Source organism: Polypterus senegalus, chromosome 2 (assembly GCF_016835505.1).
Source record: "Polypterus senegalus isolate Bchr_013 chromosome 2, ASM1683550v1, whole genome shotgun sequence".
In the NCBI taxonomy this organism is placed as follows: domain Eukaryota; kingdom Metazoa; phylum Chordata; class Cladistia; order Polypteriformes; family Polypteridae; genus Polypterus; species Polypterus senegalus.
The window spans coordinates 34,094,163-34,121,937 of record NC_053155.1 but is presented as its reverse complement, the minus strand read 5'-3'; positions in this window follow the sequence as shown (position 1 = coordinate 34,121,937).

The window sequence follows — 27,775 nt, the reverse complement described above, 5'->3', positions numbered from 1 at the left end:
CATTTTAGTACAGTGAACCAATTTGAAATGATTCGAGCTTTGTGACATGGTGCATTATCCTGCTGGAAGTAGCCATCAGAGGATGGGTACATGGTGGACATGAAGGGATGGACATGGTCAGAAACAATGCTCAGGTAGCCCATGGCATTTAAACAATGCCCAATTGGCACTAAGGGGCCTAAAGTGTGCCAAGAAAACACCCCCCACACCATTACACCTCCACCACCAGCCTGCACAGTGGTAACAAGGCATGATGGATCCATGTTTTCATTCTGTTTACGCCAAATTCTGACTCTATCATTTGAATGTCTCAACAGAAATCGAGACTCATCAGACCAGGCAACATTTTTCCAGTCTTCAACTGTCCAATTTTGGTGAGCTTGTGCAAATTATAGCCTTTTTTTCCTATTTGTAGTGGAGATGAGTGGTACCCGGTGGGGTCTTCTGCTGTTGTAGCCCATCCGCCTCAAGGTTGTGCGTGTTGTGGCTTCACAAATGCTTTGCTGCATACCTCGGTTGTAACGAGTGGTTATTTCAGTCAAAGTTGCTCTTCTATCAGCTTGAATCAGTCGGCCCATTCTCCTCTGACCTCTAGCATCAACAAGGCATTTTCGCCCACAGGACTGCCGCACACTGGATGTTTTTCCCTTTTCACACAATTCTTTGTAAACCCTAGAAATGGTTGTGCGTGAAAATCCCAGTAACTGAGCAGATTATGAAATACTCAAACCGGCCCGTCTCGCACCAACAACCATGCCACGCTCAAAATTTCTTAAATCACCTTTCTTTCCCATTCTGACATTCAGTTTGGAGTTCAGGAGATTGTCTTGACCAGGACCACACCCCTAAATGCATTGAAGCAACTGCCATGTGATTGGTTGATTAGATAATTGCATTAATGAGAGATTGAACAGGTATTCCTAATAATCCTTTAGGTGAGTGTATATATTTCCTTCTCTTTCACCTCTGATTCAGACGGCAAACAGATCCCATACAATTTAATGAAACATCAGCAGACTATGTGTGCGGGTAGAAAGTCGCTGTCACTGGCTGCTTGCAAAAGAGTGGGACAGTAAACCTCTATCAGCAAGTCCAGCTCAGTGTGTGCGAAAACCTTGGCATGCATCTCACTCCTTCTGATGCTTTTAATTGTAACAGATAAGTTAAATGATTATACTAACAGTAAAAGTATAAAATGCAAGCAAGGAAAACAAAAGGTTATCTAGAGATGAATAAAGTTCCCTGTGGCATGTGAAATGTGGTGCACAAAATAAATAAACATTTAGTCAGTACTTTTCACTTTACACTAAACCAACCTCACAGCTCCATTATTTATACATTATAATGATTCACTATTTCACTGTCACTTTGATTTACAGTACTGGGGTGTCAGGGACAGTCCCAATTGAAGGCTATGTGCCCTGATAAATAACTGAAGAAAATCAAAATCTTTTAACTGGTTGCCCATCCAATAAAACTTTGCTGTTATTACTGAAATAGACTCCAAGCCGACCCCTGGCATACCCCTGCCCACCCCTCCAAAATGTGTAATAGTGTGGTCAAAACTCTGATGAGAAAAGATTAATTAAGAACTTGTGTTAAATTTGTACAGCAGCCCGAACATTTGTGCATGGATTAAATTACTGTATACTAACCCAGAAACTTCAGTTTGCATCAATAACATTTGCTCAGACTACTTTAAACTAGAACATGGCACTAGACAAGGATGCCCCTTGTCACCGCTGCTGTTTGCGATTGCCATTGAACCACTGGCAATACATTGTTGAAATATGGATCAGATAAAGGGGATTAGTAGAGAAGGACTGGAACAGAAAATCTCATTATATGCAGATGATATGGTACTGTATATTTCGGACCCAGAAAATTCTGTGCTTGCAGTCTTAGCAGCACTCACAGAATTTCAAAAGATCTCTGGTCTCAGAATTAATCTGAATAAAAGTGTACTCTTTCCAGTGAATTCTCAAGCATATAATATTAGATTAGATACCCTACCTTTTATTATTGCAGAACAGTTTAAATACCTAGGGGTAAACATCACAAGTAAACATAAAGCTCTATATCAGCAAAATTTTGCTGTCTGCATGGAAAAAATGAAACAAGACTTGCATAGATGGTCAACTCTTCATCTCACTCTAGCTGGAAGAATTAACACTGTTAAGATGAATATTCTTCCTGAACTCCTTTTTTTTATTTCAAAACATCCCAATATACATTAATAAATAATTCTTTAGGCAATTAGATTCAACAATAACCTCTATTTATTTGGAATTCAAAACATCCACGCATCAAAAGAGCGACCCTACGAAGACAAAAGGCAGAAGGCGCCATGGCTCTACCTAACTTCCAGTTTTATTACTGGGCAGCAAATATACAGGCGATAAGAACCTGGACACAAATAGAAGAACATACACAGGCTTGGAATGCAATAGAAGTAAAATCCTGCAGTACTTCTTTGTATTCCTTGCTCTGTGCTCCAATAAACACACGTTATCGGCAATGCACTAATAACCCAATTGTGCTCCACTCACTTAAAATCTGGAACCAATGTAGAAAGCATTTTAAGACGGAGAAGCTTCTATATGTGGCACCACTGCAAGAGAACCACCTCTTTCAACCATCACAAACATATGCAGTTTTTAATATCTGGAAAAAATTTGGAAGTAACTTGCTTGGAGATCTTTATATAGACGTTTTTGCTTCCTGTGAACAATTACATTCCAAATTTAACATTCCAGCTACACATTTCTTTCACTATCTTCAAATCAGGAACTTTGTTAAACAGAACCTTCCAGATTTTCCACATCTTGCACCCTCATCCATGCTGGAAAAAATATTGCTCAATCTCAAGGAATTAGACTCCATCTCTACAATATATAAAATCATTTTACAATCCCTTCCTTTCAACGATCCAAGAGGACACTGGGAAAAAGATCTCTCAATTAATATATCAGAAAAGGAGTGGAAAGTAGCAATGCAGAGAATTCACTCGAGCTCCATATGCGCAAAGCATACAATTATACAACTCAAAATTATATATCGAGCACATCTGTCTCAACTAAAACTCTCCAAAGTGTTTCCAGGGCATGATCCAACCTGCGAACGTTGCAACCAAGCCCCAGCCTCACTGGGTCACATGTTCTGGGCCTGCTCCAAATTAACATCATTCTGGACAAAAATTTTTAATCACCTTTCAGACGGCCTTGGACTCACAATCCCTCCTAACCCATTAACAGCTGTGTTTGGGGTTCTTCCAGAGGGGCTTAAAGTGGAGAAAGACAAACAAATTGTGATTGCATTCACTACACTCTTGGCACGCAGACTCATTCTGATAAACTGAAAGAACCCAAACTCTCCTCTTTTAAATCAGTGGGAAACCGATGTGTTATATTATTTGAAATTGGAAAAAATCAAATACTCAGTTAGAGGATCCGTACAGACTTTTTTCCAAACGTGGCATGATCTAATCAGTAATATTTTAAAATAAGTTCATAAAGCACAGAGAATTTATTAATTTAGGTATGTTTACAAGCCTTAAATTTTACGCCGTTTGGCTTGCTCTCTCTCAGGGGTGGGGATCGATCTGTTCTTAACTTTCTTTTTGTAAAAACTTGATTACTTTGTATAGATTGTAATAAAATTAATAAAAATAAAAAAAATAATAAAATAAAAAAAATTTGTACAGCAGCATGAGAGAATGACCAAGAAGCAGAGGAAAACATACAGTACTCATTTCATATTCATTTGTTTTCACATCAACCACTGTATGGAATCCTATGTGTTCATTTGTGAAAGTGTTTTCTTTTCTGTGCCCTTTTCCCTCAATTATGATGATGAGATAAAGCAGGCATTAAAACAAATGACGATGGGCTTAATGTGCGGCATACGTGCTACACAAGACTGCCACATTCACCTGATATCCTTAGCCGCTGTAGTAAAGTTTGTCTTTCACTTCTGTTATTCCCTAACACTTGTCACAGCAGAATAGCTTTGCAAGTTACATTTAATGAAAATGACAGCAGACAGGCATCATCAAGCAAAGAAGGAATTAATTACAAAATTTTTTTTTTGGATTATGTTAATTGTCAGTTGCAAATTGTCATTGTGTGTGTGTTAGAGTGGTTATTGTGATGGGCTGGCCTCTCCAGGCCTGTTTGAAGCCTTTTGCCCAGTCCTAGTGGGATAGTCTTTGGCCCCTGCAACCCTGAAATGGATTGAGAAGGTTCTAGAATCTAGTTACTGATCTTAGTCCTTTGATGGCTACAGTGCCTGCACAGCCCTCGATTGCACCTGAATGTTATGATATACTGTATGTACATTTTTAAACATGTTTATTTGGGTTTTGTGCTATTCAGTACTTCATTTCACTTTCTTTTTTTACTTTTGCTTTGTGTTGGAACATGGTATTTTATTTTATCTGTCCTGCCAAGAGAGCCCAGTTTGCATTAGGCAGTTTGCATTGGGTCTGAAAGCAGGAGATGAAATTAAAATAAAACATGCCAAAAGTCACAACCAGAGAGTCAATTAAACCAAGTCAAACATGCTAACCCTGAAATGTAGTTGTGCTGTGGCAATTTGTTTCTTTGTTGTCTTCAGCCCTGGGAAGAATTTCTTTCTCCATCTGTGGCATTATTTGCATTGAATGAGAGGTAAACACAGAACAACTATAAAATGAAAGGCCTGAATGACTAATCAAAAGCACATGCAAACCCGACATGTTTTTACTTGTGTATTTTAAGTTGTTAAGCATTTCCTTTTCATTTCTTTTTTCCTCATTTTTGTCATATTTTCTCATGAAACAATATATGTCAAGTTAGAAAATGTATGCATGGTGTAACATTCAGGTGCCCTCAGGGACTTAGTTACCTGATATAAAAGTTGGTGCATTTTACATCTTTACTTAATTCTTCACAGAGTCAGTTATCACATTTTTGTTTATTAAATATCATTGTAACAATAAGTCATATTTAAAAATAACAATGGTAATAAAATATAATTACTTTTATTAGTAAACTACATTAAGTAGCTGCTTTTTAACAACACCTTACAATGTCATGTAATTACAAATAGCCTTCTGGTGGCTTAATAGCCTTTGTACACAGAAGAATCCAATTCAACTGAAAAGAAAACGGCAGCAGTTGATGTAACATTAATAGATGTGGAAAGTCCACGACTAAAATATTTTCTTTTTGTGTATTTTAATAACAAAAGGGATCCTAAAAAGATAAAAACCCCAATAACCATCCAATAAATACAATATTTTTTTTCTCAGCCTTAGTAATAATACCACACCAGTCAGTTTCTTGCCACATGAGCCATCAGTCATACCAGTTGCACTTCAGAAGAGGTCATCCACCTGAAGCTAAGCATGTTTGGGCACAGCCAGTACTTGGATGGGAGACCATCTAGGAAAATCTTGGGTTGCTGCTGGAAGAGGTGTTGGTGAAGCCAGTGGGGGAGCTTACCCTGTGGTCTGTGTGTGGATCCCAATGCCCAAAATGGGGAAATTGTCCTGTAAAAATGGTGCAGTCCTTCAGATAGAATGTAAAACCAGGGCCCTGACTCTATGTGGTTATAAAAGATCCCTGGACATCCTTTGTAAAGAGCAGGGTGTATCCCGATATCCAAGCTAAGCTGGTCACCACAGCTTAGTCATTATGGCACACTAATCATCCCATGTCTCCATTTGGCTATCTCTCTCTCCACTTCACCATCTCACAGCTAATGTTTGGTGAGAGTACTGGGGCAAAAATGGCTGCCGTTGCATCATCCAGTTTGGTGGCTGAAGTTTCTCCCCACTCACTATGTAAAGTACTTTGGGTAGTGAGAAATGCACTATATTAATGTAAACAATTATTATTATATTATTAAATTCCAGCTTACTCTGTATCAATAATTAAGTTAAATTACCAAAAGAGAAATAAGTATAAAACAGTTGTAGTATAAAAATCTTAATCATTATTACTCCATGAAAGAAGAAAAACACCTCAAATAAGTTTTCCATTCAGCTATTCATATTAGTTAAAACACAGTAATTTATTAAAATTCCCCACCTGCTTGTCACTGAAACATACAGTACATATACCTCCTTACTAAATGTATGAAGATATAAAAGCTTTGAGTTGATCACAAACAGCTTCACCTAGGATAACAAAAATGCAGGAGCTAGTCCTGGCTCCATCCTTGTTATTTGCGGCCCTCAACCCTTTGTTCACTATAGAAATTGTTAAACACGGAGCGGTCCTTGTTATACAGTATGCCCCACAGCTCTGATCTTCTGCCTGTTTATAAAATGCAGTTCCCTTGCTAACCCCATGATATATTTTTATGTCACTTTGGGCTACTACACCCTTATGTGTGATTAATTAGATCAAACACGCTTTAGCTACAGGTTGATAAGGTCCATTCTTTACAATACTAATGTGCAAATAATGCAGCTGTGAGGTAGTTCATAATGTAATGTAAATAGGAATGTTGCTTGCAGAGTTTCTTTACTCTTCTGTTCATTTCCAGATAGGTGATGTGTTTTTGTATGTGTTTCTGTATGATCGGCTTGTGCAGCGTCTCCCCCAGGAGCTTTGACTAACTTGTACTGGAGATCCAAGTGGCTGTCAGATGATTAAAAGTGGAAAATACACAAAACGTACAAGTTGATATACAGTGATGGATCTCAAGGTAAAATTGAAACAGTAAACAGAGTTGTAGTTGAAGCTGCACAGAATGTTTTTCTGTTGTAATAAGAAACAGAAACAAAGATGAAGGGTTGGAGCACCAAAAGCTGATCCCTGTATATTGTTGAACAAAGAAAAAGCAAGTTGATCGCAAAATGCGTCTTTACAGACTGGAGTCTCTGACCAGACAGGAAAAAGATTGCGCTGGTGCTAAGTATGAACTTGATGAGACGGAAGAGGCAGGTTTAGGAACCCCAAACTCTGAAGTGATATCATGCATTGTTAGCCAGTGATTCTCCATATCTGCAGAGGGAAGGACAGAGGAGGTGTTTGGAGGAAGGTTCAACCCGCGATTCGGGATAGAATTGCAAGTCAACCAGCCCTGAAGTTGATTCCAAGTCTTGCCAATACTTTTCAATGAGAGATTCTGAAATTTCAAAACTTTGTACAGCTTGATTGTTTCTGATATCTCAACGAAAATTTCTTGAAGAATAAGCATGCCACATTTCAACAAAAGTGCTCCACTGGGGGCCAGGTTTTTCCATGTGGAGGGACAGACAGACAGATAGACAGTAATTGCGAATGCACCTAAAAATTCTACATATGTTATCTCATATAAATTCAAATTAGAAGCACAGATTTTTCAAAATAGTTCAACATAGGTTATCTACTATGACATAAACTAAAACAAATATTTTTAAAATATCAGAAATGTAACTTTGTTAAAACAGGTGTAATGGATGTGCCACCCAGAAAAAAGGATGGACAAAATGGAGCAAAGCAAAAACAGAACAGTTTGAAAGAACAAGCCAAAAAACAGTTACAAAAACTGGAAGGAACAAAAATCTGGTGTCAGAGACAACAATTCTTATTAGTCAAAAATTAGAGCAACATGTTCCAAAAACCTTAAGACCCTTTTCTTATTCAAATGGCTGAGCAAAAACTATTTGTTTAAACATGGACATTAGACTAGCTGTGCCACCATATTAAATACAATTTGTGCCATACAGCATGACATTGGTCAGAAGACAATGACAACATCACCACACAGTGCAGACAGGAACATCACTTATGAACTAGCAGTACTTGTGATCATACACAGTCCAAAATGGTGCTGTAATGATGTCATTACCATTATGATAAAATTAAATGAAGTATAAGAAAATCAAAAGAATAAGTGAAATTAATCAAAAATGACAGGGAAGGTCAAATAATTATTATTCTCCAAAAAATCATGACAACAGGCAATACTGGCTAACATTTTCAAATTGTGAGTTTTATACCTATTTCAGTCACCTTATATATAAATGTCTATGCGTGGAAGTCTGTCTGTCTGTCTGTCTGACCCGGAAGTGTGAGGATACAGCATGAAGTTCAAAGAAAGCGACTTGGTCACCAAAATGAAACTGCGAGAAAATAGAGAAACTTGCTCAGCCGCTAATACACAAGTGATGCAAGCACATTGGCAAAACAAAACCTCCTAGGAGAGAGATGCCCAGAGTAGTTCCTTTCAATTACTTGACATCTGTACATTTCAATTTTTTTTCTGACGATTTCAATAGTTTCTAGGACCCCAGGCTTTTTACAGCATGGACTTTCACGGCTAGTTCTCCATAATGACCTTAAATCAGAATATAGACCACACAACAATGCTTTTCTGAACACTAGACGTTGGTAAAATGGCTACAGCTTACTTAACAGGAAGTGATGCATATATTTACTGTCCATGTAGATTTTAGACAATTTTAAAAGCAGTAACAGTATATACTGAATGTCCAGAATGAAGCTCAGTAGGAAAACTAGAGTGGATGAACTTGATAATGCAGTTATTTGTTGTTTAATCTGCTTTCACACATGCGAGCATAGGAAATGTCTCATGGGTCATTATCAAAGAAATATAATTTTCCGTTTCCTGTCTCAGAGGATTTGCCCTGATATCACTGCTGGAGTATTGCCTGTTAAAGGATTGGCTGACCATAAGTTGGTGTTTACTTGGGAGCTGTTTACCAATCTTATCATCTGGACTGCAAAGTCATGCACAGTTACTGTGCTGTTTTCTTTCATTTTTCTTTCTTTTTTTCTGGGGGATATTAAATGGGGTAGCCCATGGGACCCAAACTATTCATGATCTGTCAATCTCTTCATTTTTTACACTGTATATCCTATTATAAGCGGTTCCACTCAGTATGTTCTCAGACATGTATGGGTAGAATTGCCTATCTTCTTAATGTATTTGTTGTAATCAAGTTTATGAACTTAATATTTGTTTTAGTCATTCATCTGTTTCGCAATGTGGCAGCATTTCTATTTTGTTTTTATTATCAGTCAAAGTTTATTTACTCAGTGTGTATAAGATTACAACACAAAGGATTACACTATTACAGTGTAATTCAAATATTATCACAGTTAAATATTAAAAAAAAATTATTTCATGAAATGTTTCTGTATTTTCAGATGCCGAATTCGAAAAAGAATAATTTTTGTCCATTACATAACATTTTTTTTTCAAAACATATTTTTTAGCTGTAAATTATTGTGTTTTTAATTGTTTTTGCCTGTGCACCTGAGTACCACCACCCTGGCTCTGATGAGGTAAGCAACAGCACTCTGAGTTGATAGGGGGCTCTGTTACTAACCTTATCTACTCTGTAAGAGACGGCCGGCAGCTGACCCCGACCGGGACACCCCAAGAATGAAAGGATGGGGGAAGGCAGCAACTTTTGGACACTGCCTCCCCCAAGCTGCTAGATGGCATCTCTCCTGAAGTGTAGCTTTGCCCCAGATTCCTGGGACTTGGATTTCAGTATCTCAGCACTGTTGGGTGCCGCCTTTGTGGAAGGACCTGTGGAGTCATGCTTCCCTTATAGGCCGGAAGTACTAGGAAGTCACGAGGATGGAAGCCTCAAAGTACTTCCGGGCTGATTAAAGAACTTGAATTCTCCATCTGACCCAGAATTATGGCAAGTCACGTGGGAGGATGACCAGAAACACTTCTGGGTTAAGGACTATATAAAGGACTGCTGAAGACCCAGAAGGCGAGCCAGAGTTGGGTACAGATAGATGAAGCTTGCCGGGAGGTGTGGAGGAGAAAGAGAGAGAGAAGATTTGTGTTGGTGTTGTATTTACTTGCCTGTGTTATTGTGGCTGTGGTGCTTTGGGAGCACTGCTAGAGAAGAAAACAATTAAAAATACTTCTTAGTGTTTTTACCCTGTGTCCTACGTGTCTGTCTGTTGGGTTTATGATCAGTGCAAAGGAGTTTCTTTTTTTGATATACTGTTAATTCATATCTTGGCTTCTACAGACAGTTCTGATGTGGAAAGTTTGCAGTAGAAAAGGAAGCACATAACAAATTTTATGAAAAAAAGCTTATTATGCCTACATGGGAATAAAACTTGGTGACCTGGGGCCTCATGTATAAACGGTGCATACGCACAGAAATGTTGTGTACGAACGTTTCCACGTTCAAATCACGATGTATAAAACCTAAACTTGGCGTAAAGTCACACACATTTTCACGGTACCTCATACCCTGTCGTACGCAAGTTCTGCACTCGGTTTTGCAGACTGGTGGCACCCAGTGTCAAAGCAGTGCTACTGTTCCTGTGTGGTTACCCTTTCTTTCTTAGATCCACATTCCTGACGCGGCTTTATAAATACACTGAACCTAACCACAGATTGTTTATTAGTGTAATGCATCTGATTGTAATTAAATTGTAACAATATAATGGCCCACGGAAAAGCCATAGTATTCCAAATACCATAACTGTTTTAGTATTGTTACTGTCACTGCACCTTCTTTGTCTTTTTTCAGCTCCTCCCGTTAAGGGTTGCTACAGCAGATCATCATTTTCCATATTACTCTCACTGCACCACTCGGAGTATTTATATCACTGTATCTGAGTGGGGAATCACAGCAGCAGCTGATCGGAAAGAGAATTATCGGGATACAGCATCAAGCACATGCTACCTCAGCCACGGCAAATCGCTTCAGAGACTTTCCCATACGAACCTCACGTTTCAGAAACAGTTTTATCCCAAGAACTTTAAAAATAGTCAATCAGTCCATCAGGTGCTCCTTGTAGAATTGTTTGTACTTATATGTACAATCGCCTCACTGTAAACTTGCACTACAGTTATATTTCACAACCTGCAGGCACTTTATAAAGCGCGTATTTACATATTATGACAATGTAATTTTTAAGATGAAATGAAGCAAAATATGTTGATTATATTATACAGATAAAACTTTAACTTCATTTAAATAATCTGTATTGTTAATAATTAAACATGTGAGGACACGGTGCCGCAACGCTAGCTAGTTCACGGATTTATCCTACCTCGTTCTATATTCTTGCTGGGCTGCCACAACACTGGAAGGATAGATGGATAGAATAATTAAACATGTGCTACAAAGATACAGTATTTCAATGTTCCTTAAAATTTTGAAGAATCGTTGTACGTTACAGATGGCTTAATGTCTATTACAGAGCTTATTGTGTGGCGATTGGGTATTTGGAGAAAGAAAAGTAAGGACAGGAATTGGAGGTTAGTACGTTCGAAAAAGGCAGTACTGCTGCAATAATTTCATCGAAGGTCATGCACAATCACTGCGCCACTGTGTTCCCATGTTTAATAACATGCTTTCATTCCTATCATCATGAAAATGATATGACGTATACATCTCAGTATTTTAATTATTCAGAGAGCTGTAATATCATGAATGTAATGGATTCTGTGTCCTGTCGGAGAAAGGGAAAGCATGGAAGCACGTAGTGATTCACACGCATAGAGCACATAGAAGATCAAATACAAAACGGAGCATCTAACGTGCTACTTTAGTTACGATGGGGTTTGAGAAACTAGTAAATTAAATGATTTTACAATGAAGTTTATAATGTTCTACTTTAATGACAAAATAAACTATGTGATTAAAGTGGAAATTTCGAGATTAAAATTGACATTTCATGCTTTTTTCCCCACTGTGTGCCTATTGTTTTTCTCTGTAGCCTAATAATCTTTCATATGACACTCAGACAGTGAGCTACGACTCGCCTTTTCACGGCGACTTTGATATGTGATAACTTCTTTATTTCGGGCACTGTGCGACTTTGTGAACTTGTGCTTGCGAGTTTCTCTGACACTCTGTCACTCAATCAACTTCCTTTTCTTGTTTATACCACTGTTTAAACCAACAAATAGTACGTTTTTCCTTGCCTCCACTTAGTATTCACTGAAATTCTTATACTATATTTTCCCCTGTGCTTTTCCCATTGTCTTTTCACAGAAGGCTGAGCTTAAGGGCTATTTATATTGATTTGCATATTCAAAGAGGCATAATTCTGGGAGGAGTTGGGGCGGGACAGGCGCGTGCACGAGCGTTACTTTCACGCTGATTGGGATTTATATAGAGGAAGAACGTGGAAGTTTGCATACGCACATATTCCTGCATCTGGATTTTTCTGTGTGTACGCACATTCCGTCTTTTGTGCTTACACCATGTTATAGTGTGAGTTCTACGCACAGCATTATACATGAGGCCCAAGGACTGTTGGTTCATATGTGGGAATCTGAAAGTTCTTTGTATATCACTGGGTCAACATTCTGGGTGTACTCACCTCCTAGGATTTCTCTATGAGTGGGACAACAGAGACAAAAATTAGCACTGGGTTCAGAAGGAACTGACTGCTAGAAAAAAGCTAGAGCTTGGTGCCCAAAATATCAGACCAAGCTTGGTGGATCCAGATAAAGTGCTTCTTCCACTGCTTCCAATTAAACACGTTTTAATGAAGCAGTTTGTCAAAGAACTATCAAAAGATGGAGCCAGTTTTATCTATGAGGTGTGATCAAAAAATATGATGAAAGTTTAAATAAAAAAAATTACAGTAAAAGACACATTTGCCATCAATCCTCCTCAAAATACTCCCCCTCACTTCGAACACGCTTATCCCATTGTTTTGGCACTTTCTGAAGCAGTTCTAGAAGTCCCCTATCGTGAGTGTCTTAAGTTCCACGGCACGTCAATCAAGATCCAACATCAAGGTGATGATGATGGTGTTTTTTGATCTCGATAGTATTGTACAAGCTGAGTTTGTACCCAAGATCAATTAGGTGAATTATAAATATTATAAAGGCTTATTAGAGTGTTTAGGAAACGATATGAGAAATAGGTAAACGCTTTCATCATCGAGACAATGCTCCGCTTCAAACATTGCTTCTGGTACAGCAATTTCTGACATTCACAAAAGAGGACATCTGGAACTGCTTCAGAAAGTGGCAAGAACAATGGGATAAGCGAGTTCGAAGTGAGGGGGAATATTTTGAGCGGGGTTAATGGCAATGTGTCTTTTACTGTAATAATGTTTTTTGTATTTAAACATTCACCATATTTTTTGATCACACCTCGTATTTGTGCTGAAAGTTTCCAGGTTTGTCTGAGCCTAAATTGAAAGAGGGCATTTTTGCTGGAACTGATATTAGGAAGCTGATTTCTGATGCATAATTTGATGGTGCAATGAACAACCTGGAAGGAGAGACTTGGGTATACTTTACAGAAGTAATTTGTTTATAGGTAATGATAAAGACTCAAATTATAAATACATGGTGAAAGTTTAAGGAATTCTTTTGCAACAGGAGTCTGTAAGTTCATTTTTTGGATTTACAGTTAGAAATTTTCCTGGAAACAGTTGGAGCAGTGACTGAAAAGCAAGGTGAAAGATGCCATCAGGAAATCAAGGAAAGATGGGATGCTGGGATGTCAGTATGATGGCAGGTGGACTACTTCTGGATGATTCATAGGGAAGTACCAGAAAAAGTGGACAAACTACAGGCCAACAAATGACGCTTGGGATCAACAAAATTAAAAAGTGACAAAGGCGGAATAGAGACTTCTCCATGACAGGTTCTTAAAGGAAGAAACACAGCAGGACAAAGAAGGGATTGCAGAACAATTTACTAGAGCAGTCAAAAAAAAGCACACAAATGTAAAAGTAAAACAAAAAGACTTTGAACTTGAACTTTTTACAGTTACCTGTGAATCTCTTGTTGTTATGGCTATGAGAGACGCCATCAACGGACCAAAAAAACTCTGCTTCTGCATTTGTAACCCACCTCACATACCCAACTCAACTCCCCCACACTACACCTTCTTTAGCTGATCCTCGATCCATTCAGAAATCCCAGCCTCCATTCTCTGCCCCTCCTTTCAGGGTGCCGCCCCTTTCTTCCTTCTACAGTCAATCATATCCCCGACATCAGTCCTCCGTGCCTTTCTCCGCCCTTCCCACTCGATCCAACAGTCATTCTCCCTCCAGGCTTCACCCCGGCTGGGACCTTACAATATGTATTGTTGTTTTCTTTACATATATGTTTTAAAATACAGGGTGTCCCAAAACTTACTATACACTTTTAATAAATTCCTAAAAATTACACAAGAAACTGAGTTGTTAATATTTCCAGCATCAACAAAGGAGTCGTTGCAGTTTTACTTGCTAGGCTTACCATCATGTTCCAATGCCTTGAAGACTACTTGTACACCTCCACATGAGCGCCTCCGTTTTCGACAACTTTCAGCCACCTTCGGACGCAAGCCCCTCCGTCGTTTTGCAGCATCTCTTCCCCGACCTCGCTGCAGGCCGTGCGGATTCTTTCCTCAAGCTGTGACATGTTACGGGGCTTAGAGGCATACACCTTGCTTTTGATATAGCCCTACAAAAAAAAGCCACAAGGTGTAAGGTCAGTGGATCGCAGAGCCCATTCGAGGGGACCCCTTCAACTGATCCATCAGTCAGGAAACTTGATGTTCAGGAAATCTCTGACTAACGTGGCAAAGTGGGGAGGGTCGCAATGCGCTTACAAAAACTGCAAAGCCTAAGTTGTCATATGCTGATGGCTTAAGTCTCTCTGAAAGATACCTGGAACGAAACAGAAAAAAGGAAGGAACCTTGGAGCAATGGCTTGAAATGCGTCATCCCCACGTGTCTTTAATTTGGTACGAGGAACCAAAAGGAAATCTGACTGAGCAGATCTTAAAGCACGACCTGAGGTGTAGTGCTATGCTACAGTTAATCTATTTAGAACAATATTGTATACATGAATAAACTGTGTAATTTACATTCCATTTCTTTACAGTTTTGATCTTACATGTGACGTGATGGAAAACAGTCTAATTACATTTTTTATTGTGTTCATGAATGCAAGTTAAAAATAACTATTCTCAATTAAAGTGATTTTTTTATGAACATAATTTTGCAGACCTGTGACTGATCCACGGCTAGTACACAAATCCTTCATAGTTTTTATCCGGCACTCTTGGAGACACTTCTAAATTGTTTCTTTATTTCACTAGAAGATTAAGGGTCACTTATTGAGTCAGCAGGCAGCCTTGTGGTTTACAGTGCAGTCCCTGTATCACTAGGCCACTGTACCTGTCTAACACTTTTTGTGTGGCTGCAGTTCTCTCAGATGCAGAAGTAGTTTATGTAAGACTGCCATTATTTATGTCTTTGTTGCTATTTGTAATTTTCTGCCACAGTGAGTCACACCTCGGTGACTTTGGGCGTTCCTCTGACTCATTCCCTTTGTTCCATTAATATGAGTACAATCACATTCTGACAAGTCATGTGCTGTACTTTAGGGAGTTCCTCAGATTTTTCTTTTACTATAACATATGGAATTTCTGCCTGGAAGCAAAATGTTAACCACTCGTGTAGCATACTATACTTTTTTTTTAACTCTCATTTGTTGACAGGATATGATAGAGGGGCTTTGCTGTCAGAAAATTTTCCCAAGTAAAGGTTTATTTCCTCCAAAGTTTGGACTATACAGAGTTTTTATTTCTTCCTCCTCCATTGCCAAATGACTTTACATTCTTTTAAAATCTTAGGAAACCAAGGGCTACTGTTTTGTACATCAATGCAGTTTCCAGTACCAGCTCTACAGGAAACATTAAGCTGCAGGAGTGCAATGAGGTGCACTGCCCTGGAAAGCATAGTTGGCAAAGTAAACCTTAGCTGACATGCATAGAGTATCAGTCAAAAGTCTGGACACACCTAGAAATCTTCATGTCTTTAATGGAAATTGATACATTTTTTATCAAGATACCAAGAAACTGACTTTCAAATAAAGCCAACATGTTACTAGTGTTTCTAATAGCTATTACTTGAAATGGCTGATTTGTAATTTATTATTCACATATGCCCGCAAAGCCCCATTTTCAGCAGCATTTCCTTCAGTGTCCTAATGGTCCATTCAAAACTAATTCAGTTTCTTCTTTCCAATTGATTTTAAAGCATTTTACAGAATTCACAGAAAATCAACTTATTTTACAATTTCTCAAATTAAATATACCCTGTTCAGTATGTTTAAAAATGTGAATGGTACAGTCTCATAGAAAAAGGTGCACCCCAAGGTTCAGTTTCAGCATTGAGAGAGTTGTGACATGGCTATAGCATTCAGGAGCAGGAAACCACAATTAAACATACATTGTCAGAATAAAGTCTGCTGTCCAATGAGTAAACTAAAAACATTTAGCAGTAAACATAGAAAACAATCCAAAAATAAATTAAACAACCATCTGGAATGATGGGATAATTGAGCAGAAAACAGTCTTGGACTTAGTCAATCACAGGACACACTCACACAGACATTCAGTCATACTGGGCCAGAATACGGCTGCCACTTAACTTTATATGTCTATAGGATTGGTGAAAAAAAAAAAAAAAAATAAAAATTGGCATAAATGGATGAAAACACTTCCAGATAAGAGGGCCATGTGCAAGGTCCATACAGACAGTGTCCAGAGGGGTATTTGAACCTAGACCTCTTGAGCTGAAAGATAGCAATACTAACTACTGAGCCATCTTGCCATCCAGCAATAAGGAAAAAGGTGGACAAGTAAATATACAGATTGATCTGAAAGGCACTATTAGATAGATAGATAGATAGAATGGATGTCAATAAAACTTACAACAAGGAAAGCAAGATTTTTTTTTTTTTGCAGTGATAGATAGATAGATAGGTGAGGCATTATATAATAGATAGATAGATAGATAGATAGATGCAAAAGGCACTATATAATAGATGGCTCCAGTTTCGACACCTGCAGAGCCACATGGAAAGTGTAGATGTAAAAGACTGCCCTGCTGAGGGCTCATGTGTGGCACCATAGGGCAGCATTAGGAAAGAATTTCAGTGTTTTATTGTGCTTCCTTCTAACCCTGAAATACTTCCTGGGCACAAGGTTGTTGTCTTCTGCTTCCAACTTACTGACCAAACCTTCTACTGAGGAAAAGATCACATTTAAACCATAGACTAATAACACTCATGCAGACATATTCCACCCATCTCAAGGAACCTGAACTGTCTTAATAAATTCAGCGCACTATGTTCCATTTTGTATTTGGCTTGTGTGTGCAGCTCAATTCAGATTTCAGTCTGAGTCCACACCAAGGAATTTATATATCTGGATCACCTAATCTACTGCTTCGTTTATGAAGACACATATCAGAGCAGCCATCTCTTTTACTTTTGCTAACCTACAGATGGTGGTGCAGAGTGGTGGTAGAACCACCTACAATACGTTCTACCACCACTACAAAAACTGATCCAACAGACCTCTATATTCCTTCTCCTATCTGCCACTAATTCACTACATGATTGCTGAGTAGTCTAAGGACATCTGCAGATGAAATGTCTCTGAAATGTTTTTAAAGTCTGATGGGTATGGGGTGAATGAGAAGTGAGTTAAGAATGTGCATGTGAAAACATGCAGTAAGGTGGGTGCTGAGAGACAGAGAGAGAGAGAACTCAGTAGATGTCACCAGGTCACCAGTGCTCCACTCCCAGTGTTCACAAATCACTATCTGCACAGCCAGGGCTAGGAATCAGGCTGATGAGAAACTGTTTTTGAAACTACATCCGCATTCCAAACTAATATGTTTTTTATTTAAAAACAGAATTTTTAAATAAAAATTATTCCTGTATTCACTAGTGTCAATCAGTCATTTTCTAACCCACTATATCCTAACACAGGGTCACGAGGGTCTGCTGGGGCAAATCCCAGCCAGCACAGGGCATGAACAAATCCAGGGCAGGGTGCTAGCCCACCGCAGTGCACACACACACACTAGGGACAATTAAGGATCACCAATGCACCTAACCTGCATGTCTTTGGATTGTGGGAGGAAACCCACTAGGACACGGGGAGAACGTGCAGACTCCATGCGGGGAGGACCTGGGAAGCGAACCCAGGTCTCCTTACTGCGAGGCAGCAGAAGCCACCGTGCCGCCCCATTCACTAGTGTTTTCACATAATTTACAAAAGTATCTCTGCTCATACTGAAACGACTGAAAGTACAGTATGTATAATGTAGCATTCACCTACATTGGTCATGTATACATCAGTGGAAACAGGAAGAGAAGTGTCCTCCATACTAGATATTCATTTGCATCTTGCATTAGCACATCGAAAAATAGCAATGGTGAATGCAAAAAACAAACAACAACAACAAAAAGATTTGATTTGTTTGTATTGACGATGAGGTGGTGTAGCGCTGCCACATAAAGATAATGTGTTCTGCTGTCGATCGGTTGTTGGGGGGGAATTGCTTCTGACAGAGATTGACAGCGGTACCCCAGAGGTGGAACTTCCGGTTGGTTCGGGGATTCATTAGCATAAAGCGCGCCGTCTTTGAAAAGGAGAAGGAGGGAGAAAGAGAGTGAACGAAGAACATCGGATAACAGATAAAGGCAGATCAGCTTTTGCTCTGGCCATGAGATAAGCCAAGGAGCTCCTATTAGTCCTGTATGAAGGTGGATGGTCTTCGCCTGGGAATCGATCGTTCCGCTATTACCTACAGACGCGGGTGAGCTACCAAAACGGACTTACTATACTTTAATCATGGCGCAAGTCTGACTGTATGTCTTTTATGACGAAGAGGAGATTGGTAATATAGTCTGCTATTTTCAGGACTCCTCATCAACTCGCTGGCCGTTGCGGGAATATTACGGTGGACTATCTGCGGACTTATTTCGTTATCTCTGGAACGGGAATTGGGAGGATGAAAAACTGTTGATGTATAATAACTTGTATATGTGTGGCGCTGCAAATTAAGGGTTATTTAGGTTCGGGCGGGATCCATTTGTAAGGGATTATTTATCTAGTTGTTGTTTATTTGATGAACTGCAAGTATAAATATGGTATATGGTGGGCAGTGACCTATAAATGTATCGATATTGAGGGATTGCTTTATTAGAATAAAGGCGATACGGGAAATTTATTAAGGTGTGATATTGGCCTATCCTTTTATCATCTGCCTTTAGCTAGGTCAGAATAGTGGTAGCATTTCTCTCAGGCTAGTGCTCGAGGCGAATTGTTACAGTTGGTGCCCTCTCTGAGGACCAGGATCATATACGACTTTATATTCCCCGTATTTTGTCTAAATTTACTCAGAGTCACTATGAGTGTGTCTTCGATGCCGCTAGAGCAGGAGGATGCCAGTCCGAATGTATCGCTGTGGGGATCCGTAGCCGAAGCCACGTCACCTTCAGGAATCCTGCAGGATCCCATGATCTATCTAGTCTGTTACAGTCCATGTATCTGGAAGATCCACCTGCACCGGACGAGGAGGACGTCGATGGAAACCCGCTGTTACTCGCGGCGGTTTCCGAACGTCTTGATGCTCTGGACGAAAGAATAACCTCTGTGGCAGAAAGTACAATATCTCGGGAAGAGGGGCTCCGCGTTTATGTGGATACAGCGATCGCAGAGCTTAAAGACAACTTCACTGCCCAGCTAGCGGCTATGGAGCGAGAGATTGTGCAGTGTTTACAGCGGCGAGATCGCCAGTGGAAGGGTGAACTGCGTAAGGAGGTTCGGGAAAAGTATTTCGTGATTAAAATGCCGGCTGCTCAGTCAACGCCGGGGGGAGCATCGCGCGTTTATCAGTCTCATGCGCTTCCGCATGTGCCGGCGCTTCGCTTGGAATTTCCCAAGTTTAAAACGGATTATACTTCAGAAGATGTAATTGACTTTTTGGAGCGCGGGGAAGCTTTTGTGGCTGCTACACGCTGGGCAATGAAGAGCTTATGGGGGTGATAAACACCTCTTTACAAGGTCCAGGTAGAAGCTGGTGGCAGGCTGCCCGACACAAAATTACTGACTGGATTTCTTTTAAACAGGAATTCCTTAATGCTTTCCTGCCTTCCGGATATAAGATGGAACTTGAAGAACGTCTCCGGTCGATGGTACAAGCCCCTACACAGTCCATTAGAGATTTTGCTTACGATTATCGGGCTCTGTGTCTGAAGTGGCAACCTGACATGGCAGAGGAAGAGCTGGTATGCCGTATATTGAACGCATGTAATCCACGCTTGGCTGGAGGATTGAGGGAGTAGTGACCTCGGTGGAACAGCTGGTGAAGGTGGGTTCTCTTGTGGAACGAGACTGGGCTGCTTCCAAAGAATACTGGAATAAAGTGCAGACTACAAAAAAGGAAGTTCAGTCCACCAAAGCACCTAAAAAACGAAACAGCCTTACTGAAGTGGGGGTCTCAGTGGTCCAAGTACAGACTTCTCTTCTGGTGGTCTCGACTCAGGTGCGGGATTACACATAGATGCAGTCGTGGATACCGGGAGCCACTTCACTTTAATGAAGAAAAGCTTGTGGAAAAGAATGGCACTACCTGGGGAAAACCTCGAAACGGCCACCTCTGTCAAATTTATTTTGGCTGATGGCACCAAGCATGTGGCCGTGGGTAGGGTTTCATTACCGTTCCAAATGGATTTGACCCTCTGGCAGGCTGAAGCCTATGTTCTGGAGGACAAGCACTTGACCATTCCATTGCTCCTTGGTTTAGATTTTACTACCTCCATCCGGATGTCTGTACATCTGCATTTGAGGAGCTACTCAATAGAAAGTGGTGAAATGAGGCCTTTCTTATCCAAGGCTCGAAGATTTGGGATGGTTCAGTCTCAATTTTATGCTGCTGAGGTAATGACCTCCAAGACCAACTCACTGGCAAGCGTTCTGGAACAACCTATGGAGGTGCAGCCTCTATTATGTCGATCGTCAGAGGTGTGGACAAAAAAACTCTGTTTGACGCGTACAATAACTCATATTATAAGGACTAAAGATGAGATCCCAGTGCGTCATCGGGCATACAGAGTATCCCCCCAGAAGAGGGAAATTATAAGAGCACATCTGGACAAGATGTTGCAGGATGGCGTCCTAGAACCATCAACTTCACCATGGGCCTCTCCTGTAGTCCTTATCAAAAACGGGATGGGTCATATCAGTTCTGTGTTGACTACAGGGGATTAAATGCAAAAACCCATCATGATGCTTATCCAATGCCCCTAGTTCAAGAAATCTTGGAAAGTCTGCATGGAGCAAACATCTTTAGCACCTTGGACCTCCGCTGTGGATATTGGCAGGTGCAGATGGAAGAATATAGCAAACCAAAGACCGCAGTAATTACCCCCGAGGGATTATTCCAATTCAGAGCCATGCCATTCGGGCTGAAGAATGCTGGGGCTAGTTTCCAGCGTCTGATGGAGCAAGTTCTCAAGGGGTTAATTGGGAAAATCTGCTATGTATATATTGATGATATAGTGGTGTTCTCCCCAGCACTGCAACCACATCTGCAACATCTAGAAGTGGTCTTCCAGAGGTTGCAACAGGCACATCTGACACTAAATGTGGAGAAGTGTTATTTCCTTCAACCCCAGATTAAATTTTTGGGCCATGTGGTATCAGGAAAAGGGGTTGAAGTAGACCCTGAAAAGGTGGCAGCAATTCAGAACTATCCTACCCCCACTGATATTAAAAGTCTACAGAGGTTTCTTGGTCTTGTAGGATGGTACCACAAATTTATCCCTCGATTGGCTGACATCGCTGCACCCTTGCGTCACTTGCAGAAGAAGGATGTTCCATGGGAATGGACAGCGCAATGTCAGGATGCAGTGGAACAATTAAAGGGGCCTCAATCTCCACCCATCCTGGCTCAACCTGATGTACAACTCACATTTCAAGTTCATACAGATGCCAGCAACATCGGGCTTGGAGCGGTCCTGACTCAAACAAGCGAGGGGGATGAGAGAGTAATTGCTTATGCATCAAGGGCTCTGCATGGGGCTGAGCTAAATTACTCCACCTCGGAAAAGAATGTTTGGCGGTAGTCTGGGCGTGGAAAAATGGCCACTTCCTAGAAGGGGTGGAATTCGAGGTCTTCACAGATCATAATGCACTGACTTGGGCTTTTAATCAACCGAAGACGTCATCTCGACTGACCAGATGGGTTTTGCGCCTCCAAGCTTTCAATTTCAAGGTATTTTATCAGAAGGGCTGCAATAACATTGTCCCGGATCGCTGTCCCGGAGTTATTGGATGTCTGGAGATATATGTATGGTAACTACTCATACTCAATGGACAGATCTACCTTTAAGTATGCAGGACCTAGCTCGAGCACAAACCAACTGTCCTGTGTGCCAGAAGGTTGGCGAAGATTCTAATGAGATGGGACGGATCGCATACATTTCAAGGACATCCAGGGTGTCCTTTTCGGTGGTGCCGCCAGTCTTGGAGGATCCAAATGCCAGTTAGTGGTCCCGGAAGAATATGTACCCAACTTCCTTAATTATTACCACGACAGTCCTTTTGGTGGGCATCTTGGGCGAATGAAGACTTTGATGAAGATTCTGGAAGTAGCATGGTGGCCCACCATTCAAGGGACGTTTGGAGCCATGTGAAATCATGTAAAATCTGTCAACAATTGAAGAACCCCCCTGGTAAGCCAGTAGGATTTCTTCAATCCACGATTACATCTGAACCCGGCGAAATGCTGGGAGTTGATTTAATGGGGCCTTTACCTTCATCCAAAGCCCAAAAGACAGTGCTAATGGTGGTAGTGGACTATTTTTCAAAATGGGTAGAACTCTTTGCTCTCCGGGACGCCAAGGTTCCAAAGATCTGTTCTACGCTCAAAGATGAGATTTTCACCCGCTGGGGGGTCCCAAAGTATATTGTGTCTGACAGGGGCCCGCAATTTACTAGCTCTATGCTTCAGGAACTATATACAGCGTGGGGTATCAAACAGAAACTTACCACGGCTTACCATCCGCAGACAATTTAACTGAAAGAGTGAATAGGACTTTGAAGACTATGGTAGCCTCCTATGTGGGTGAACGACACCAAGATTGGGATAAGTGGCTGCGGAGCTCCGATTTGCTATCAACACAGCGGTGCATGAGGCCACTGGTGAAACCCCTGCTCGGGTGGCTATCGGACGACAACTCAAAAGTCCCCTGGATCGTCTTATCACCCCAGCACCTCTCCCAGATTCAAAGACATATAATACAATACAGATCCTCGAAAAATTAAAGCAGCAAGTACAACGGAGGTTAGTGAGTGCTACATCCAGACAGGCTAAGTATTATAATGCACGACGGCGAGCGGTACCCTTTGCTGTCGGGGACTTGGTTTGGGTTAGGACACACCCACTCTCCAGTGCTGTCAACAGATTTGCTGCTAAACTAGCGCCCAAGTGGGGGGGTCCAGTAAGAATAATAAAACGATTAGGACGGTTAATTTCCGCATACAAAGGGGTAGTGGTGTAGATGCCATAGTGGAAACAATACATGTGGCCAATATCAAGCCCTACTTTGGACCCGCCGTGCCGCCAACTGGGGGTGGGGATCTATGTAGCGCTGCCACATAAAGATAATGTGTTCTGCTGTCGATCGGTTGTTGGGGGGGAATTGCTTCTGACAGAGATTGACAGCGGTACCCCAGAGGTGGAACTTCCGGTTGGTTCGGGGATTCATTAGCATAAAGCGCGCCTTTGAAAAGGAGAAGGAGGGAGAAAGAGAGTGAACGAAGAACATCGGATAACAGATAAAGGCAGATCAGCTTTTGCTCTGGCCATGAGATAAGCCTAGGAGCTCCTATTAGTCCTGTATGAAGGTGGATGGTCTTCGCCTGGGAATCGATCGTTCCGCTATTACCTACGGACGCGGGTGAGCTACCAAAACGGACTTACTATACTTTAATCATGGCGCAAGTCTGACTGTATGTCTTTTATGACGAAGAGGAGATTGGTAATATAGTCTGCTATTTTCAGGACTCCTCATCAACTCGCTGGCCGTTGCGGGAATATTACGGTGGACTATCTGCGGACTTATTTCGTTATCTCTGGAACGGGAATTGGGAGGATGAAAAACTGTTGATGTATAATAACTTGTATATGTGTGGCGCTGCAAATTAAGGGTTATTTAGGTTCGGGCGGGGCGATCCATTTGTAAGGGATTATTTATCTAGTTGTTGTTTATTTGATGAACTGCAAGTATAAATATGGTATATGGTGGGCAGTGACCTATAAATGTATCGATATTGAGGGATTGCTTTATTAGAATAAAGGCGTAGGGAAATTTATTAAGGTGTGATATTGGCCTATCCTTTTATCATCTGCCTTTAGCTAGGTCAGAATAGTGGTAGCATTTCTCTCAGGCTAGTGCTCGAGACGAATTGTTACAGTTGGTGCCCTCTCTGAGGACCAGGATCATATACGACTTTATATTCCCCGTATTTTGTCTAAATTTACTCAGAGTCACTATGAGTGTGTCTTCGATGCCGCTAGAGCAGGAGGATGCCAGTCCGAATGTATCGCTGTGGGGGGATCCGTAGCCCGAAGCCGCCACGTCACCTTCAGGAATCCTGCAGGATCCCATGATCTATCTAGTCTGTTACAGTCCATGTATCTGGAAGATCCACCTGCACCGGACGAGGAGGACGTCGATGGAAACCCGCTGTTACTCGCGGCGGTTTCCGAACGTCTTGATGCTCTGGACGAAAGAATAACCTCTGTGGCAGAAAGTACAATATCTCGGGAAGAGGGGCTCCGCGTTTATGTGGATACAGCGATCGCAGAGCTTAAAGACAACTTCACTGCCCAGCTAGCGGCTATGGAGCGAGAGATTGTGCAGTGTTTACAGCGGCGAGATCGCCAGTGGAAGGATGAACTGCGTAAGGAGATTCGGAAAAGTATTTCCGCGATTAAAATGCCGGCTGCTCAGTCAACGCCGGGGAGCATCGCGTTTATCAGTCTCATGCGCTTCCGCATGTGCGGCTTCGCTTGGAATTTCCCAAGTTTAAAACGGATTATACTTCAGAAGATGTAATTGACTTTTGGAGCGGGGAAGCTTTTGTGGCTGCTACACGCTGGGCAATGAAGAGCTTATGGGGGTGATAAACACCTCTTTACAAGGTCCAGGTAGAAGCTGGTGGCAGGCTGCCCGACACAAAATTACTGACTGGATTTCTTTTAAACAGGAATTCCTTAATGCTTTCCTGCCTTCCGGATATAAGATGGAACTTGAAGAACGTCTCCGGTCGATGGTACAAGCCCCTACACAGTCCATTAGAGATTTTGCTTACGATTATCGGGCTCTGTGTCTGAAGTGGCAACCTGACATGGCAGAGGAAGAGCTGGTATGCCGTATATTGAACGCATGTAATCCACGCTTGGCTGGAGGATTGAGGTGAGTAGTGACCTCGGTGGAACAGCTGGTGAAGGTGGGTTCTCTTGTGGAACGAGACTGGGCTGCTTCAAAGAATACTGGAATAAAGTGCAGACTACAAAAAAGGAAGTTCAGTCCACCAAAGCACCTAAAAAACGAAACAGCCTTACTGAAGTGGGGGTCTCAGTGGTCCAAGTACAGACTTCTCTTCTGGTGGTCTCGACTCAGGTGCGGGGATTACACATAGATGCAGTCGTGGATACGGGAGCCACTTCACTTTAATGAAGAAAAGCTTGTGGAAAAGAATGGCACTACCTGGGAAAACCTCAAACGGCCACCTCTGTCAAATTTATTTTGGCTGATGGCACCAAGCATGTGGCCGTGGGTAGGGTTTCATTACCGTTCCAAATGGATTTGACCCTCTGGCAGGCTGAAGCCTATGTTCTGGAGGACAAGCACTTGACCATTCCATTGCTCCTTGGTTTAGATTTTACTACCTCCATCCGGATGTCTGTACATCTGCATTTGAGGAGCTACTCAATAGAAAGTGGTGAAATGAGGCCTTTCTTATCCAAGGCTCGCGAAGATTTGGGATGGTTCAGTCTCAATTTTTATGCTGCTGAGGTAATGACCTCCAAGACCAACTCACTGGCAAGCGTTCTGGAACAACCTATGGAGGTGCAGCCTCTATTATGTCGATCGTCAGAGGTGTGGACAAAAAAACTCTGTTTGACGCGTACAATAACTCATATTATAAGGACTAAAGATGAGATCCCAGTGCGTCATCGGGCATACAGAGTATCCCCCCAGAAGAGGGAAATTATAAGAGCACATCTGGACAAGATGTTGCAGGATGGCGTCCTAGAACCATCAACTTCACCATGGGCCTCTCCTGTAGTCCTTATCAAAAAACGGGATGGGTCATATCAGTTCTGTGTTGACTACAGGGGATTAAATGCAAAAACCCATCATGATGCTTATCCAATGCCCCTAGTTCAAGAAATCTTGGAAAGTCTGCATGGGGCAAACATCTTTAGCACCTTGGACCTCCGCTGTGGATATTGGCAGGTGCAGATGGAAGAATATAGCAAACCAAAGACAGCAGTAATTACCCCCGAGGGATTATTCCAATTCAGAGCCATGCCATTCGGGCTGAAGAATGCTGGGGCTAGTTTCCAGCGTCTGATGGAGCAAGTTCTCAAGGGGTTAATTGGGAAAATCTGCTATGTATATATTGATGATTTAGTAGTGTTCTCCCCAGCACTGCAACCACATCTGCAACATCTAGAAGTGGTCTTCCAGAGGTTGCAACAGGCACATCTGACACTAAATGTGGAGAAGTGTTATTTCCTTCAACCCCAGATTAAATTTTTGGGCCATGTGGTATCAGGAAAAGGGGTTGAAGTAGACCCTGAAAAGGTGGCAGCAATTCAGAACTATCCTACCCCCACTGATATTAAAAGTCTACAGAGGTTTCTTGGTCTTGTAGGATGGTACCACAAATTTATCCCTCGATTGGCTGACATCGCTGCACCCTTGCGTCACTTGCAGAAGAAGGATGTTCCATGGGAATGGACAGCGCAATGTCAGGATGCAGTGGAACAATTAAAGGGGGCCCTCCAATCTCCACCCATCCTGGCTCAACCTGATGTACAACTCACATTTCAAGTTCATACAGATGCCAGCAACATCGGGCTTGGAGCGGTCCTGACTCAAACAAGCGAGGGGGATGAGAGAGTAATTGCTTATGCATCAAGGGCTCTGCATGGGGCTGAGCTAAATTACTCCACCTCGGAAAAAGAATGTTTGGCGGTAGTCTGGGCGTGGAAAAATGGCCACTTCCTAGAAGGGGTGGAATTCGAGGTCTTCACAGATCATAATGCACTGACTTGGGCTTTTAATCAACCAAGACGTCATCTCGACTGACCAGATGGGTTTTGCGCCCAAGCTTTCAATTTCAAGGTATTTTATCAGAAGGGCTGCAATAACATTGTCCCGGATGCGCTGTCCCGGAGTTATTGGATGTCTGGAGATATATGTATGGTAACTACTCATACTCAATGGACAGATCTACCTTTAAGTATGCAGGACCTAGCTCGAGCACAAACCAACTGTCCTGTGTGCCAGAAGGTTGGCGAAGATTCTAATGAGATGGGACGGATCGCATACATTTCAAGGACATCCAGGGTGTCCTTTTCCGGTGGTGCCGCCAGTCTTGGAGGATCCAAATGCCAGTTAGTGGTCCCGGAAGAATATGTACCCAACTTCCTTAATTATTACCACGACAGTCCTTTTGGTGGGCATCTTGGGCGAATGAAGACTTTGATGAAGATTCTGGAAGTAGCATGGTGGCCCACCATTCAAGGGACGTTTGGAGCCATGTGAAATCATGTAAAATCTGTCAACAATTGAAGAACCCCCCTGGTAAGCCAGTAGGATTTCTTCAATCCACGATTACATCTGAACCCGCAAATGCTGGGAGTTGATTTAATGGGGCCTTTACCTTCATCCAAAGCCCAAAAGACAGTGCTAATGGTGGTAGTGGACTATTTTTCAAAATGGGTAGAACTCTTTG